The sequence below is a fragment of the Notamacropus eugenii genome, chromosome 4 (assembly GCF_028372415.1).
Source record: "Notamacropus eugenii isolate mMacEug1 chromosome 4, mMacEug1.pri_v2, whole genome shotgun sequence".
NCBI classification, from domain to species: Eukaryota; Metazoa; Chordata; class Mammalia; order Diprotodontia; family Macropodidae; genus Notamacropus; species Notamacropus eugenii.
Genome location: NC_092875.1, coordinates 136,537,792 through 136,556,395, shown reverse-complemented (window position 1 = coordinate 136,556,395; position 18,604 = coordinate 136,537,792). Strand labels below are relative to the sequence as shown.

Here is an 18,604-nt window from a genome sequence, read left to right as displayed (position 1 = left end):
CCTTGTCCTAAGGTATCCCAGTGCATCCTGGGTCATCTCCAGTCATCCTGATGAATATCTGATCACTGGATTCAGAGGGCTCTGGAGGAGAAGTGAGATAGGTGACCTGTACAGCCCTCACTCACTCAAAACAAAGTCAAGTGCAAGTCATATCATCATTTCTCTGATGGCTTGGTCTTCTTCAGCAAAGAAGGATGAATACAAACATTGGCAATATCTTGATTTTAGTGTTGGATCAAGCTACCCTCTTTGTGTATGGGAACTTAGGATCCTGGGTCCTGGAGTTTTATATATACATTTAAATTAAACAGGTATAATACCTAAGAAGAACCATATGTCACTAAAAAATATGATAAGTCATTATAAAAGTCATTATATGTGTGCTTCTAGTTTTGCCATTTCTAGCCAAGTGCCCTTGAGCAAGTTGTAATTTGTTAACAGCTCTTTTTTCACCCTCTACAGATTGGAAATTCTATTTAATTCACCAATTCTAATTTACGTTATGTTAAGGCTGTTGTGCTACTACAGCAGTATTTTTAATTATTTCCAGTTTATGATAATATACAGTGATTTGTGATTTGAAAATTGTTTGTTTTCAAATGTTCTAATTTGTTTTTCACAAGTACCACATCAGATGATAACAAAAGCTCGCATTCATACAGCACTTGTAGGCTAAGAAAGCATTTTACAACTTATTTTACTCTCACAATCACCCTGTAAAGAAATTCTTGTTGTCATCCCCATTTTAAAGATTAGGTTGATACTGTTTATCCTTTTTTAAAGAGGACCATGATATCATGGAGGTAATGATATGGCATGCAAGTGAATTGGATTTGAATGAGGTAAGAATGTGAAAAGTCACCAGCCTCACTTTGTCCTCCAGAGACATCTGGGGCCAGAGTTCAAATTTGTATCAGGAGAACTGGAGATGACCCAGGAGGCAAAGGATGCCATTGGTCTTTTCAAGCAAAGGTCTTTAACTGGCCTCAGTTTGACTGAGACAGCACCCATTCAGTGACAAAGGCTTAATCAAAGTGAGTCAAAGAATGGTCTCTTATAAAAGAACCAAAAAGACTTTTTTTTCTTGTTTTCATTTTTTTCTTTTTCTCTTAAATACCAGCCCTAATCCCCAATCACTCTGGTCCCAGACAAAACCTTACTTGGAAACTGGACCCTAATAGGCTCAGAACAAATATAAATAACTATTGTTACTGTTTTTTTCAGAAACCTGAGGGTCTTCCCCTTCCATATCTATTTTTTTAAAGAGGCCACTCTGCCTCATTTGTAAAGATTAGGAATCTGAGGTTGAAAGTCAAGTGACTTACGCAAGGTCACACAGTTATCTAAGTTTAAGACAGGATTTAAACTCACATCTTCTGATTCTAATGCTTGCACTCTTAACTATTATACCACCTGCCTGATAGGTTTGCATGGAAGAGTTCTGGATAAAAACCCACAAAAAAACTACATTAAAATTTCTCACTCTTAACAACTAGTTGTGTGACCTGGAATAAGTCAGATAACTTCTCTGAGTTTCAATAGTCTCATCTGCAAACGTGTCATAATATAACAGTTCTTATCACACAGTAATGTTGCAAGGTTTAAATGAAAGCAAAGCCTGTCCAGTCAAGCACTTTGGAAACCTTACAGCATAGTGGAAATATCAGGCATCATCCTCTTAATGAATAGAAGAATGAGGCTCAGAAAGATTATAAAGGAGTCAAGGTTGTTTAGGTAGTAAGTGACAGATCCTGGACCTGAATCCATGTCTTATTTTTGTTTTGAGCATGTTTTAGAAAATAACACACTGTTTCCTATTCTTTTAGAGTTTTATTTTTTTACTTCCTACGGTTGAATGTCATATGGTTTCTAGAAAGATTACTTAAAGTAGCTTTGCAGAAAAAAAAGTTGTATTTAAGATCTTTACTAATTGCCTGTTTTGCTGAAACAAAGGTGACATCTACCTTGGAGTGTTTGGGAGGATAAAATGAAATAAAATATGTGAAAGATTTTTGAAAAATGTTAAGAACTGGTCCACAAATAAAGTATACTGGATCGGTTGATGGGTTCTACATTATTGGAGGTACGATGATATCATAGATCCACTCATCAACGTATCCCAGTATCAAAGAGGCTTCCAGGCTCTTAAAGAAACAAATTGAAATAATTCAATTAATCAATATTTATTAAGTGCCTGCTAGAATATGTATTTTCAATGCAGTTTGATTCAACAAACCAGAGACAGATAAAATAAAAGATGGACATGAAAAAAGACTTCATTTTCCAGGTATTTATAAATCAAATGAGTTAGAAAAAAAGACAACTCCCCAAGTGGCCATGACATAAGGGACAGTGAGATTAGTGCAAAGTAAACATGTCTCCAAAATACACTGAGAAAGGAAGATAAAACTGCTTCTATCTGGGAGAGTTAAAGAAGATTTCATAGAAGAGATGGCTTCTGAGTCAGGCCCTGAAAGAATGAAAGACTTCATAGGAAGACAAATGGAAAAGAGAAAGGAGAGGGACCAAACAGAAGGGAGGCCAGATTGAGGAAGGCAATGGTCACAAGCAAAACAATTTTGAGGAGGAAAAGGGAAAAATGAGAGAGAAAAGCATAAATGATGGAAAATAGGATGGAAAGAAAGGCACAGTTAGTAATCATAACTGAATGTGAATGGGATAAACTCTCCCATAAAATGGAAGTGGATAGCAGGACATATTAAAAACCATCATCCTCCAATATGTTGTTTACAAGAAGGACATTTGAAGCAGACAGATAAACACACAGTAAAGGTAAAAGGCTGGAGCAAAATATATTATGCTTCAGTTGAAGAGAAAAAAAAGCATGGGTAGTAATGCTGTTCTGAAATAAAGCAAAAGCAAAAATGGATCTCATTAAAAGAGATAAGGAATGAAACTATGTCCTGATAAAAGGTACCAGATGAAATGACATAATATCAGTACTAAACATATATCCACCAAGTAGTACAGCATCCAAATTCTTACAGATGTTAAGTGAATTACAGAAGAAAAAGACTGCAAAAGTATACAAGTGGGGGACCTCAATGTTTCCCTCCCAGAAAAAAAGATAACCTAGAAATTCTGAAAATCAAAGGAGAGATGAAGAAAATTGTGTTATACTACTAAATAAAACTAAAACTGATTTTATGAAAAACCACATAAAATAGATAAACCTTTGGTTAATTTGATTTAAAAAATGAAGAAAAACAAATTACCAGTATTGAAAATGAAAAGGGTGAATTTACCACCAAAGAAGAGGAAGTTAAAACAATATCTAGGAGCTATTTTACCCAACTATATGACAATAAATCTGGCAATCGTAGTGAAATGGATGAATATTTAAAAAATATAAATTTCACAGATTAAAAAAAGAGGAAATAAAATACTAACATAACTCCATTTCATTAAAAAATAAACAATTGAAGCAGTCAGTAATGAACTCCCTAAGAAAAAATCTGTAGGGAGAGATGGATTCACAAGTGAATTCTACCAAATATTTAAAAAATAATTATTTCTAATGCTATATAAACTATTTGGAAAAACAGGCAAAGAAGGAGTTCTACCAGATTCTTTTTATGATAAACATATGGTGCAGATATCTAAAAAGGGAAAAGTCAAAACAGAGAAAGAAAAATATAGACCAATTTCCCTAACGAATATAGATGCATTTTTTTCAAACTTTGTTCAGATTTATTAAAGATACTTTTCATAAACAATCATGGCAATTCAGGCAGGACACGGGCTATGATCAGCAACAATCAATTTCAAACTTTCCTACTCCATGGACTACCAAAAACTTAGAGTCACTATAAAACCCAATGAAGAGTCTTTGTTTTATACTTTAAGCAGAGTAAGTTTACAGTGAGAGTGGACACTTTCACATTGAGCTATGTTGTTTAACAACTTTTCATGAGCCTACTCTGACTTTGATGACAAGAAATGAAAGCTGCAGAATTCTTATTTGGAAAAGATCCACAATATGAAAGGAACTTCAGCTCTTTTGGGGAGATCTCCTCAGGGCCATAATTCAAGTCCAGATCACTGAATGACTAGTTTCCAACACAATTGATTTGGAGGTAGGGGGAAGGAGGGAAATAGGGGCAGATACTGATAGGACCCTGGGTTTGGAGTAGTCAAGTTGGTGCTTATGGCAACCATAAAATAAGTACAAGTTTTTGAAGCTATCTACTCCTACCTCCACCAGGCAGGCTCAGGGTATCATTGTTCATATTTATTTATCTAGGGTGTGTGTGGGAGGGATTCTCCTCTAGGTATTCAAGAGAAGTCTTCTCAAAAGCTAGGAGGGGAAGAAATCCCCACCCATTTCAACCCAGCTATTAAGATATCCCTTCTGTAACATCTGCCCCATCTCCCTAAAACAACAACAAAGTGTTCTCATGTGCTATCAACATGGTTTTAAAAAAGCAAAACAAAATTCTGAATTTTTATAAAATTGTATTTAAAAATAGCATTTCAAACTGTATAGTCACCAGAAGTACACGGTTAAAAAAAAGTCACACAATTCACTTGGCCTCTCCAGCATCTTCATCTTTCTGTACCTGGTCTGTTTTGGCACCTCCATTCTCTGCAGGGTTGTTCCTATCCTTACTGGAGTCAGCCTTTCCCTTTTGTCCTTCGGGTAACTTTTCTCTCTCCTTTGCAGGTGCCTTTTGGGATCTGGGTTTTAGCTTTGGAGGAGAAGGTTTAGCAGATAACCTTGAGGAACTCCTCTGTAGTTCATCCTTCACCTTAGTCTTATGTCCTTTAGCATCTCCTTCAGCCTTTCTCTTGCACATGGCAGTGGTGGTGGAGGGGCAGGAGCAGTGACAGCAAAGGAGTCTGGGTTCAGGTTTCAGCAGCTGCAGCAGCAGCAGGTCTCATCTTCCTCACACTGCTTGGGTTGGGGGAAGAGAGGATTTTAAAGTTCTGATAGAGCTGGGAAGACGTAAAATATTTAACAAAGGGATTGCAGAAATTTATGACTAGGATAATTCACTATGACCAGGTGGGATTTATACCAAGAATGTCAGGCTGGTTCAACATCAGAAAAACAATCAACATAATTGACCATATCAATAATAAAATTAAAAGGAACATATGATTATTTCAATAGATGTAGGAAAAGCTTTTGACAAAATACAACAATCATTCCTAATAAAAAAATACTACAGAGTATAAGAATAAATGGAATATTCCTTAAAATGATGAGTGATAATTACTTAAAACCATCAATAAACATTATATGTAATGTAAATAAGCTAGAAGCATTTCCAGTACGATCAGTGGTGAAACAAGGATGACCATTATTGACACTGTTATTTAATATTGTTCAAGAAATGTTAGCTTTAGCAATAAGGGAAAAATAAATTCAATGAATTAGAAAATGCAAGGAAAAAGCAAAGCTATCACTCTTTGCAGATGATATGATGGTATACTTAGAGAATTCTAGAGAATCAAGTTGTTTTTGTTGTATTTGTCCTCCATTCTCGAAGAGGACCATAACATCAGAAAGATGATAACATAGCTTGCAGTTAACTTTGATTTGAGTGAGGGAGGGCTCTGTTAGGTCACCAGTCTCACTTTCTCCTCCAGAGTCGTCTGGGTTCAGTGGCCAGATATTTATCAGGATAACTGGATGTAAAGGGAGACCCTGGTCCTTTTAGGTTACAACATTTTCAGATTCCCACTTTGATTGAGAACTCTTCACATTCAGTGAAGAGAATCAAGTAAGAAACTACTTGAAATAATAAACATATTTAGCAACTTTTCAGGATAAAAAAATAAACCCACACAAACCAATAATATTTCTTAATATTATTAAGAAAGCTTAGCAGCAAGAGATAGAAAGAGAAATTTCATTTAAGGTAACTGCAGACAAGGTAAAATATTTGGGAGTCTACCTATCAAGTCAAAGCCAGGAACTATATGAACACAATTATGAAATACTTTTCACATAAATAAAATCAGATCTAAATAATTAGAAAAATATCATTTACTTGTGGGTAGACTAAGATATTAAAATAAAAATGACAATTCTACCTAAGCTAACTTACATATTTAGTGCCATATCAATCAAAGAAGCATAAAATGTTTTATAGAGGTAGTAAAAATAATAATAAAATTTATCTTGAAGAACAAAATGTCAAGAACATTAAGAAAAATAACTGAAAGAAATGAAAGGGAAGGTAGCCTAGCCATACCAAATCTTACATTGTATTATAGAAAGAAGTAATCAAAACTACTTAGTATTGACTAAAAAACAGTGTTGGATCAGTGGGATAAGTTAGATACACAAGATTCAGCAGTCAGTTTTTATACTACTCTATTGTTTGATAAACCCAAAGACTCCAGCTTCTGGGATAAGAACTCACCATTTGACAAAAATTTCTGAGAAAACTTGAAAATAATAAGGCAGAAAATAGGCATATATCAACACCTTACACCATATACAAGATAAGGTCAAATTTAGACATAAAGGCTGAGACTATAACAAATTAGGAGAACAAGGAAGAGTATATCTCTCAGACCTATGGAGAAGGCAAGAATTTATGACCAAACAAGAGATAGAGAACATCATGAAATGCAAAATGGATGATTTTAATTATGTTAAATTGAAGAGTGTTTGCACAAACAATGGAAGTACAACCCATATTAGAAGGGAAGCAGGAAGCTAGGGAAACAATTTTTATTGCCAGTGTTTCTGATAAAGGCATCATTTCTAAAATAAATAGAGAACTGAATCAAATCTATAATAATACAAATTATCCCTCAGTTGATAAATGGTCAAAAGATATGAACAGGCTGTTTTCAGAGGAAGAAGTTAAAGCTATCTATAGTCATATAAAAAATGCTCTAACTCATTATTGATTAGACAAATGCAAATCAAAACAATTCTGACATACCACATCACAACTACCACATTGATTAATATGACAAAACAGGAAAATGATAAATGTTGGAAAAGATGTGAAAAATTGGCATACTGATATATTGTTATTGAAGTTGTGAACTGATCCAACCATTCTCAAGAACAATACAGAGCTATTCCCAAAAGGCTATAAAATTGGGCATACCCTTTGATCCAGTAATACCACTACTAGGTCTATATTCCAAAGAGATCATAAAAAAAAAAGGAAAAGAAGCCACATGAACAAAACATGTTTATATTAGCTCTTTTTGTGGTGGCAAAGAATTGAAAATTGAGGGTATGCCAATCAGTTTGGGAATGACTGAACAAGTTGTGGTATATGAATGTAATGGAATAGTATTGTGATATAAGAAATGATGAACAGTTGGACTTCAGAGATACCACGTAAGACTTGCATGAACTGATGCTGAGTGAAGTGAGCAGAACCAGGAGAATATTGTTCACTATAACAGTAGCATCATGCAATCACCAACTTTGATAGACTTAACTTTCTCAACAATGCAAGGATCTAAGATAATTCCAAAAGATTCATGATGGAAAATGCTATCTATATCCAAAGAAAGAACTATGGAGTCTGAATACATATTTAAAAGTACTATTTTTCCCCTCTCATTTTTTTTGTTTCTTCTTTATCGTGTTTTTTTCACTTTGATTCAAATTCTTCTTTACACCATGACTAATGTTAAAAAATGTTTAATATTATTGTACATGTATAACCTACAGTCAGATTGCATGCTGTCTTCGGAAGGGAGGAGCAGTGGGAGGGGAGAAATTTAGAACTCAAAATCTTACTGAAGTGAATGTTGAAACCTAAAAATACATAAATATTTTTCAAAAATGAAAGATTTCAGTATATAGAAATCAGGATTGGGGTAGTAATTTTTTCCAGTCACTTAGTATTTCACATGACAAGATGTAGATACATGTAGAAAGAAGAACAAAAATGACAAATACAAAATACCCTAATTTAACTGGAATAGAGATTGCTTGATGGTGAATAGAATGAGAGGAAATACAAGTAGGTCAATGCCAGATTGTTAAAAGCTTTGTATTCAGAAAATTGGTAAAATGGTTTGTAGTATTTAACAGAAAGTCTCTAAAAGTGTTTACAAAAAAATAAGGATATCAGCATAGTGACATGTTAGTTGATGATAATGATGATGATTGATGATGTTGATGATGATGATGATGATGATGATGATGATGATGATGATGATGATGATTATGATGATAGACAGTGTGCAATAGTAGATACATAGAGGGTGACACTTGAATCTAACTGCCCTCCCAAAAAACAAATATATATATATATATATGTATAAAATAAACACTGAGTTATTTAAAGGGTTAATGAAATAAAATCAAAACAAATGAAGAGAAGTTACTGTGGGTGACAGATCTATAGTGGAGATGCAATAATACGTTTAATTTTAGATATGTAGCACTGGAGATACCAGCAGGACCCTGGTAAAAATCAGAGATAAGATTTTAGAAATCATAGAAGTCACAGAAATCAAGATGGCGAGTATCAAGAGAAAATTACTATTGGAACAAAGATAAGAGACTTTATAGCATACATATTTAATGGGTAGGAGAAGAAATAAAGTCGCAAAAAAACCTAACAATATATTATCGGAGAGATAGCTGAGGAATCATGAAAGAAGCAAAGAGGCAAGCATTTATTAAACACTTTCTATGAGTTAAGCACTGCGTGAAGTGGCTTACTAATAGTATCTCATTCGAATCTCTGGGTTGCAGAACTATCAAATGTCTGAAACCAGATTTGAATTCTGGTTCCTAATTCCAGGCCCAATGCTTTATTCAAGGCACCACCTAGCTCTCTCACTTTGAATAAGGGTATAATGTTACCACAAAACAAATAAACAAAATCAGAATAAATGAAAGGAAATTAAAAAGGAGGGGGTGGACATAACACTCAATGCTAGTGAGAAGTTACGGTAGATGAGGATAAAAAAAGAAAGCACCCATTGGATATAGAAGTAAAAAGCTATTAGTGAGAAATATTTCAAAAGAATAGAGCAGAAGATGAGAGAAGGACTACAATGGAAACAAGGGTCTCCTAATGCAATATATTCTTTGTTTTTTTTGGGAAACATCCTTTGAATAAGCTTTGTAGGTGTAAAGAAAGACAATGTGAGGAGATGTTGGATGGAGATGATGTGATTTAAAGTTTAAAGGTAGCTGCTTCCTAGCAACTAGTTGTGAGCATATGGTTGAGTAAAACTAAAAAGAAAGATCAATACATTCAAAACAGAGAATGATGGCACTATCAAAAGCTGCTTGCTAATGAATGTAGCACAGAGTTGTGAAAGAATATGTTATTTGGCTTATGTTAAGAAGATTTTGAAATTGAGAGAAAATTAAAAGGTAGAAATGTTCCCCCCCAAAGATGAAGACAAAGAAATCAACAAATGCATCAGGTTAATGCATATTAGATTGAAATTCCTAATTTTAAAAAGGTATATTTTGGAGAGAGATTTTTTGCCTGTTTTACTAACCATATTTAATGACTAAAATGAAAGCATAGATTTTATATACCAACGATCCCAAAAGGGCTAGATATAATAAGATGGAATTTAAGATTGACAAAGGTAAAGTCCTATACTTGGGTTCAAAATTTCATTGCATGAGTTCTCAATGAGGGGCTAGAAAACAATGGATGTGAAAAAGGTCTAGAGATCCGAAGACGCTAAAACTTGCTATCATTCAACAATCTGACACATTTAAAATAAACCTAATGCAAATTCAGCCAGCATTTATAGAAGCATGTTGAGTAGTTCAAGGAAGGTGACCATATAGTATTCTGATAAATTCTGGGGTAGCATATACTAGGTAGGGCATTGTCAAACTGGGGATCATGTCCAAGATGATGAGAATAACGAAAACAACGTTATATGTACATTTATTTTAAAGGAGTTATGTATGTTTAATCCTGGGGACATTTTGAGAGGTACAAGAATTGTTTGAAGGATTGTCAAATAAAGGAAGGATTTAATTTTCATCCATTATTCTATATCAACAACAACAGCAACAAAAATAGAAGCAATAGGTAGAAGCTGCAGAGAAATAAGATTCAATTCTCCATAAGACCAGGACTTTCTAAAAAATCAGAGCTACCAAAAAGTAGAATGGGTTGCTTTAAAAAATATATATTGTTTTTTACTCTCACTGGATCTTTTCAGTAGGTTGTGACAGTTAATGAAAAACATTGGAAGGAATTCTTGAGTTAATGTATAGGTTGGACTGCTTGTTCAGCTGTTTCAGTCATGTCCAACTTTTCTTGACCTCATTTGGGGTTTTTGGTAAAGATACTGGAGTGGTTTGCCATTCACTTTTCTAGATCATTTTACAGATAAAGAAACTGAGGCAATCAAGTTTAAATGATTTGCTAATAAGTGTCTGAGGGAAGATTTGAACTCACCAAGATGAGGCTTCCTGACTCCAGGCCTAGCACTCTATTCACTGTTCCACCTAACTGCATTAGATGCCTTCAAATGTTATGATTTATTTATAAGAAATTTGAAGTCAGCTAAATTCAGTTATAAACAAAAAAGTGGAAAGTGAATTTAATGCAGTTAGTATGATTACAAAATTTGATTTTTTGATGGTTTCTTTCATTTTGTTTTCTTGTTGGAATAGTCACTGAGAAAATCAGGGTACAAGATTTTAGATTCACTTGCTGCAGGGATGAAAGGAAATAAAAAATTATTGAAAAAAAACAAATTTCTAGTAAATAAGGACCAAATAAGAATACGATTAATGATGGATGTATAGAAAGATAACAAATTTTGAAGAAAAGTGAATGATGTTGCTCACAACAGAGCCCAGGGAGGAAAATGTATTCAGTTTGGTATATGTTGAATGTCTATGGAACAACCAGTTTGAGGTGAACAATAAGTGTTTGGAAACATGAGACTGAAGATTAAGAGGAAAGATAGTGCTGTATAATTACATCTAAGAATCTATAGAATCTGTAACTAAATCTGTGTAAACTACTGAAAATATAAACTGAAATAGCATGTAGACAGATGACAACCTAGGACAGAGCCTGAACAGAGATTACTAAAGAAAAGAAAGAAGGAATGGTCAGAAAAGTAGGAGAAGGAAGAATAAGTTTGAGAGTAGGGTTATGAAAATCTATAGAAAAGAGAGTATCAAAGAGAAGGTGATGATTAACAGTGTCACAGGTGGATCAGAAGTAAAGAAGGAAGAGAAATTCTGTGATTCTGTGAAATGCATGAGCAGTGAATAAGCCAATGAAACCTTATTTTATCTCCTTGAAATATGTAAACATACTGCAAACACATATATTTTAACTCCACCATTAAAATTAAAATTTTAATGACAAGAAATGGTTCTCTTTGATATTTTTTATCCCAAAAGTTTCAGCTAGTTCCAAGAACATAGTAAGGACCTAAAAGGTTCTGTTTACATTAATTTTTTAGGTCTCTAGATTTTGAAAGGTTTTCGTTTCCCATAGCTTAGAGATTGAATATTTTATATGGTGGCATCAATTAAAATGTCATTGTTCTTATTGCTATTATTCTAACATGAATATAGTCAAAGTGAGGGAACAATTAGATAGGCTCCAAAATGAAACTTCTTGTTCTCAATTCAAAAAGGGGGCAGAAGTCACCTCTGTTAAATTCAGGACTCTTAATGTGGTTCTACTATTCCTTATACAAATTCAAGGACCAAATATGCATTTCATTTCAATTTTTTTAATGCTGCATGCCTAGTAGTAATAATAGCTTATATTCATACAGTAGCTTTAGACCTTCAAAGCATTTTTTCTCAATAAAGCCCTTGAAATTAGGTAATAGAGATAAGGGATCAGAGAGGTTAAGTAAGTTGCTCAGGGCTTCACAACCAGTAAATATCATTGGAAAAGCTGTTTTCTGATGATTTTGAGTCTCAAGACCATTATACTACACTATACTGCCACTGCACTGAGCCCCACAGAAATAAGAATATCTTAAATATTCACAAATCAGTGTTCAATAATTAATTTTAGAAAATGGATCGTATCTTGTCAATTTTTTATTTATTTATTGTTTGACTTGCTTTCTAAAAGTATGAACAAGAGGATGAGAATCAGGCTTATAATCAGGGATATAGTGAATTCTCACACGTTTCAGAGCAATATGTTGTCTTCTGTTGCCCTATTATAATTAATCTATGACTGCATCTCCATGAAACAAAAACAACCAATTATTTACATTACTTCTAAAAAAAGAACCTTGTAAGTAAATCATACGTCAGTGGGGAAATGTTAGTTGTGCATATACGTAGTGTGGGGGGTAGTGAGAGGAAGAGGATGTGTGTTGGTGGTGAGATGAGGGAAGAAGTCAGTTGGATGGCTGTATCTCTTTACAAATAGTTGTTTGTCATATCATGTGGATTCATTCAGTAATAATTTGAAAGTCAAATTTTAGAAAATAAAAGCTGGAAAGCCAAGTTAAAGAGATTTTCAAATCTCATGCAATGCATAATACAATTTGTGACTCAAGCTCATAATTACAATATTTTTAGGTGGGGTAATTGGAGATAATCTTTAAGATCAACCAACATTTTTTTCCATTTTTACAAATTTTATGTGCATGTAGCCTTGACTTAGAATGCATTAGTTTCAGGAGATAAGAAGTATCATATGAGACATCAATCGGGAAATTACAGAAAGAAATTTTGTTAAAATTGCAGAAGCACAATGCTAAAATAACATTCCTTTAAAATATATGGAATTTTTATTAATCTGAAGCATTGGGATATTTAAAGAAGAGATTACATTATCTGTGATCACTATTAATGAAGCTTGAGACCCAGAATTTTCTTTTTCATAGAACCAGATTTTCCCACCAATAATGAAAGTTAGACAAGAAGGAAGAATTAACAGAAGGAGCAGGACTGTTCTTCTGCCTTAATAGTCTCCATATCCTTCTTTTTCTTCCAAAAAATTGTGAGCCTATTCCAATAATTGCTTCTCAACAACTATCACACCTTTGCTTTCCAGATATTTTTCTTTCTTTTATTCCTCTTTCTCTTCTTTCCTTCTCCCTCTCCCAAAATAATTACTAAGTGAAGATAGACATTAAGCCCTACTTCTCCATATTTTAAAAAAATGTATCTATAAGAATAGTTTTTCACTTAATAAGCACTTAAATGTGTTCATTTCAAAAACATCAAATGCTTCTCTTTTCTTGTTCTTAATATATTATAGGAATTGAATGAGTTGATATAATTAATGATTCCATCTCTTATATAATAACTTTGATCTTTATGGGTGTTAGCAGCCACTAAAATCCCACTTTCTCCATAAAGTCTTCTTGGATTATAACAATCTACATTGATACACCCTGAAGTAATACAATGCTAAACAACATGTTATTATCTTATTTGTGTTATTCCTGTTTCCAATCTAGATAACTTCTGCCTCTTGAAACAAGTTGTTCTATATTATTTTGTGGTCCCATAATATCCAGAATACAATCGAACAAATAGTTCTCAAGAAATTTAGCCACTGACTAATTCTACTTTCTATCTATAATCCTTATTCATTATTATACTTAAGATATTATAATAGTTCATAAAATTAAAAATTAGAATTATGTGTAACCAGAAAAAAATAGGTTAATAATATAGTGTCATCGGAAATAACTGATGTTCAGTCTACATGTTCTATTGTTATACATGCAATTTCAAGTGTCCTTAAAAACAAAACACATCCTAAATATGTCTTCTGCATATCCTATGAAGGAATTCTCAGAGTACATAGACAAATCCTACACAGGAGGAGAGGACATGAAAGAGTTGTAATTTGTATCAATGGAAGAAATATTCCATTATGATCACAAGTCCATTGATATATCAAAATATTTTTAATATGTATTATCCATTGTTGATTAAAGTTTAATTTCCTATGGTATATAGGATTTTAAAGTGAAGACTGAGAGATGTAGATTTTTTTAAAAAGTTCTATCAATTCATCCTTTTTACAAAATATGAAGTTGTGTAACAATAAATTGTAATAAATAGGGCTTATATTTGAGTAGTATAATGTGTTGGTGGGTAGGTTTTGATCAACATGAAGCCTATTTGTCACATGCACAGCCTCAGTGGGCAATCATGAAAACTTCAAAACAACCATTCTCCTGAATATGTTAAAAGATTATTCTATTACATCGGAGCTTATCTCTGTCATTAGTTTAAATGGCCACTGGATGTCACTATTATATTAAGCCTGTGGCTTAATGATTTTCAGTGGATTATTTGCTGGTGATATTTCAGAGTTCTAAAAATCTACCACTTTAAGAAACAAAAAATCCAACCCAAAATGAATATACATGTCTACTTAAAATCATTGACATTCAGAATATGTGGTATTAAAAGTACACATATAAACTACAAGAGATTTTGCTTTTGGGGAGATAATTTATAATGAACTCAAGAGCTTTCTTGGCGAAGTTTTTTTTGTTTTTTTTTGTTTTTTTAATAAAGATTTCTCTGTCACTATCTTCACCTTGACTTTGTATCCAGAATAATGATGATTACATGATTGGAGCAATTATTCTAGATCTTCCTGTTGGCAAATACTAAATAGAAAATTACATGGCACCAGCAATGTTGCCTTATTTACCCATTTTCAGCAATTTTGAGTTGTTCTTTTCAATGCTAAATCATTAGGAAATAATGATAGTGTCCATCTAATCTATTTCATCATGTCTCTTGGATTTCCTAACATAAGCCACCTTAATCATTAAGAAATAAGAATTATAGAAAATAAAAAATTTAGGTGTGTTACAGAACATGTAAATAATCTGCTTCTTTTACAGCCTTGGTAGTGTGAAATGTAATGCAATTAAAGAGTAAATTATAAATAATTGAAGTGAGCATATTTAGTTGGGTTTCTGGGAATAGACCATGAAACCTTGGACTGTAAAAGCAATATATTTGCAGATGGCAAAGCATGGATGGCCTCCATTGCTGACAAAGAATTTTATACTTTCAGGATTCCTAGTTAAGGTCAAATTGCAGGTTACAGAGATGTAATTATGCCATAAGTTCATCATATTGCATCACTCCTCTCGCATAACTCACATTTATATGACCGACAGATTTCTATATAACCATGGGTTCATAAACTTTAGTATAGGAAGTCAACATAGTCCAAGCTCCTTTTTGAAAAGGCAAGGACAGTCAGGCATGGAGAGTACAAGGTCATAGAGAGAGTAAATTCAAATGATAGGATCTAAATTACTATATAATGAAAAGAGTGTTTCAAATTTCAGTGTTGAAGAATGGACTCTACCATTTACAAGTTTTATGATTTTGGGCAAATCCTTTTGTCATCTGTAAAATGAGCATAATTTTACTTCCTGCACATAATGAAAAAAGTACTGCTAGGATCAAATCAAAAAGAAAGTATAATATTTTGAAAACCTATAGAATTACTCAGATTTGTGTTTCCATATTATTAATGTGCTTTAACTATTAATAAATGTTAATAAATACATAATGCTAATAAAGTACTACATAATTTGGTTAAATATGGTTAAAATAGCTATTTATAGGTGATGGAGTCAAGATGGCAGAGTAGAAAGGCAGACATGCTGTAATTTTCCTCCCATGACCCATAAAATATCTGTAAAAAATTGTTGTAAACAAATTTTAGAGCAGCAGAAGTCACAAAATGACAGGGTGAAAGGGATTTCCAGTGCAAGGCAGCCTGGAAGGCTGACAGGAAAGGTCTATCACACCGGACTCAAAGCTGAGCACAGCCCATGGAGCACAGCACAGCCTTGGCCACAAGGAGCAGAATGGCATGGACAGGACCAGAGCAGGCATGGAGCAGTAGGGCATGGAATCAGGGGCAGTAGCTGTGGTTCCCAGATTTCTCATCCCACAAATGCTTAAGGCAGCTTCAAAGGTCAGTGAGAAAGCTCTTTCACCTGTGTAAGAACGGAGAAAGGTCCAGCCCTAGGCCTGAGCCAAGGATAGTAGAAGCCACTGCAGCATCCATTTTAGGAGCCCTCTCCCTAAAGACCCTGGGGAAATTGAGCTATTGATATAAATCTCAGCCCTGAGAGGTCATCCTGGGGTGAAGAAGAGTACTGTCTGGTGGAGCTGGACGGGATCTGGAGAGGGAATTCTGCTCACAGATCCAGGGCAGCAGAATGTTTGTGGTTGCTCCCAGAACAAAACACTGCCCAGAAGATGAGTAAACTCCTCTCCTCTAACTGTGCCACTTTGGAGGAACTGAGAACTTACAGATCCCCAGAGAATACCCTCCATTTGACAAAGGACTCAAAAGTCAATTAACTGGCTGGGAACATATCCAAAAGAAAAGAGAAAAAATAAGACTATAGAAAGTTACTTTCTTGGTGAACAGGTATTTTCCTCCTTCCTTTCAGAGGAGGAAGAACAATGTATAACATCATAGAAAGATATAAATGTCAAGACTTCTGCATCCAAAACTTTAAAAAAAAATATGTAATTGTATCAGGCCATGGGAGAGCTCAAAAAGTATTTTGAGAATCAAGTAAGAGAGTGGGAGGAAAAATTGGGAAGAGAAATGAGAGTGATGCAAGAAAATCATGAAAAGAAAGTCAATAACTCACTAAAGGAGATCCAAAAAAATGCTGAAGAATAAGACTTTTATAAATAGACTAACCCAAATGGCAAATAAGTCCAAAATGCCAATGAGGAAAAAAGTGCCTTAAAAGCAGAAGGGGCAGGTGAGAGGGGAAAAGTGAAGCTTACTCTCATCATATTTGACTTAAGGAGGGAATAACATGCATACTCAATTTGGTATGAAAATCTGTTTTTGAAGACCTAACAACATTTTAATAAATGTTTATTGAATTCCTTACTCAATATGTGAAAGTCATTTTTCTAGGCACTAGGGATACAAAGATGAAAAAGAAGAGTCCCTGACCTCAAGGAGCTTAGACTCTTGTAGGACAATGAGACAGAAAAACAAATAATCAGAATTCAGGTTTGAAAATGATTCTTCACAGAGGAATGACCAAGCTGAGTTACCAGAGAGACTTAAAGAGGGGAAAATCATCATTTCCAACCCAGGGGATTAGTTAAAGCTTCCTGGAGGCATTAACAGCTGAACTGGACCTGACTAAGAAGTGATTCTTTGTCTGTGTTTCCCCAGGGCATGGCACATAGTAATGACTTGATGAATGCTTGTAAATGATTGAAGATGGGAGAGTAGAGAGAAATAAATCCTTTGGGAATAAAGATTTTGATGTTGCATCAGAATACTCAGAAAGACAACAGAGAGAAATGTCCCTGATAAGAATGTTTCTGAGAGGACTTTAATAATGCAGTGATACTTTTCCTAATCACTGGAGGCTTACCATGGTTTGAGTATCTCTCCTTAAATCTGCCACAAGACTCTACTAAAAAAAATAGTTTAATAACATCTAGCAATAAGTTTACTGTCAACAATATTTTTCATTATTGTATTGGAAATCCTACCAATAGCAATATGAGAAGAAAAAGGAAATAGGATTCAAAATAGAGAATGAGGTGATAAAAGTATCTCTTTTTGCAGATGACATGACATATAATCGCAACTATTCTTCCCTTTTAGATCTCAGAAAATACAGTGCCAAATTACTTGCAAGTGGTCTGGCTTAATCTCTTACCACAATTGTGACCTAACTCGATACTGCCTATTTTATCACTCTTCTTAATAAAATGTTGACACTAACTTCTTACATAGAACTGTCTTAAGAAGTTAACTAGTTAAAACTGTTATAGCAAAAATTATCACTGTATTAATTTTCAACAGTTCCTTGATGTCACATACCATAACTGCTATACTGTTACAGCTCAGCATTGTCTAGTCATGCAAAGTAAATGACATTACCTTATGCTCATTCTTTATTTCATATTTTTTCACTCTAAATTAATTTGATTATATTTGCAAATTGACTTTTATTAGGTACAGCTGCATAATGTTTAACCATAGAAATCTTCTTCCTTGAATCTGTACTCATCCCTTTCTGCATTTTGCATAAGTTTTGTAACTCAGAACAGAACTCATTGCCTAACCCCTGTCTGAGTAATTAAAAAGTAAGACATCTTTATGCATTGAAAGCATGAACAATTTTATATTTTCCATTGTGAAGTCAATTTTCTCCTATATTTCATCGATTCTAACACTTTATTTCAGACACAAGCTTACACTTTTTTGCTCATCATTTTTGTATAGAAATATTTTATCTTGACATGAAAATTGTACATTCTCAAATTTGAAAGTAAATGTTGACAAAACTATATTTTTAAAGTTTTAGATTATTTGGAAATAATCCTCTGATTTGCTGCTTGACATTAAGAAATATGGAGAATATAGTGATGGAGAAGCAATAAAATATGACATTTCCACATGATAATTTATAACAACCTGTAATGAGTACAGATATTTTTATCACATTTTCTTCTTATTGAATGAGTACTCAAAGTAAAGTACTGCTGCCTGAAATTTTAAAGTGATATTAGTATTTTAAATTTGCACTTTCTTTGTTTTACCAAATAAATTTTTGTAGCACTAACAAAAACAATAAACTAATTTATACAGTACTTTATAGTTGGAAAAGTACTTTTAAAATATAACATCATTTT

At 33.6% G+C, this 18,604-nt stretch overlaps 1 pseudogene; it reads right to left on the bottom strand.

Moving 5' to 3' along the window:
- Positions 1–4,544: 4,544 nt before the first annotated feature.
- On the bottom strand, positions 4,545–4,817 carry LOC140498259 (non-histone chromosomal protein HMG-17 pseudogene; annotated as a pseudogene).
- Positions 4,818–18,604: the final 13,787 nt, after the last annotated feature.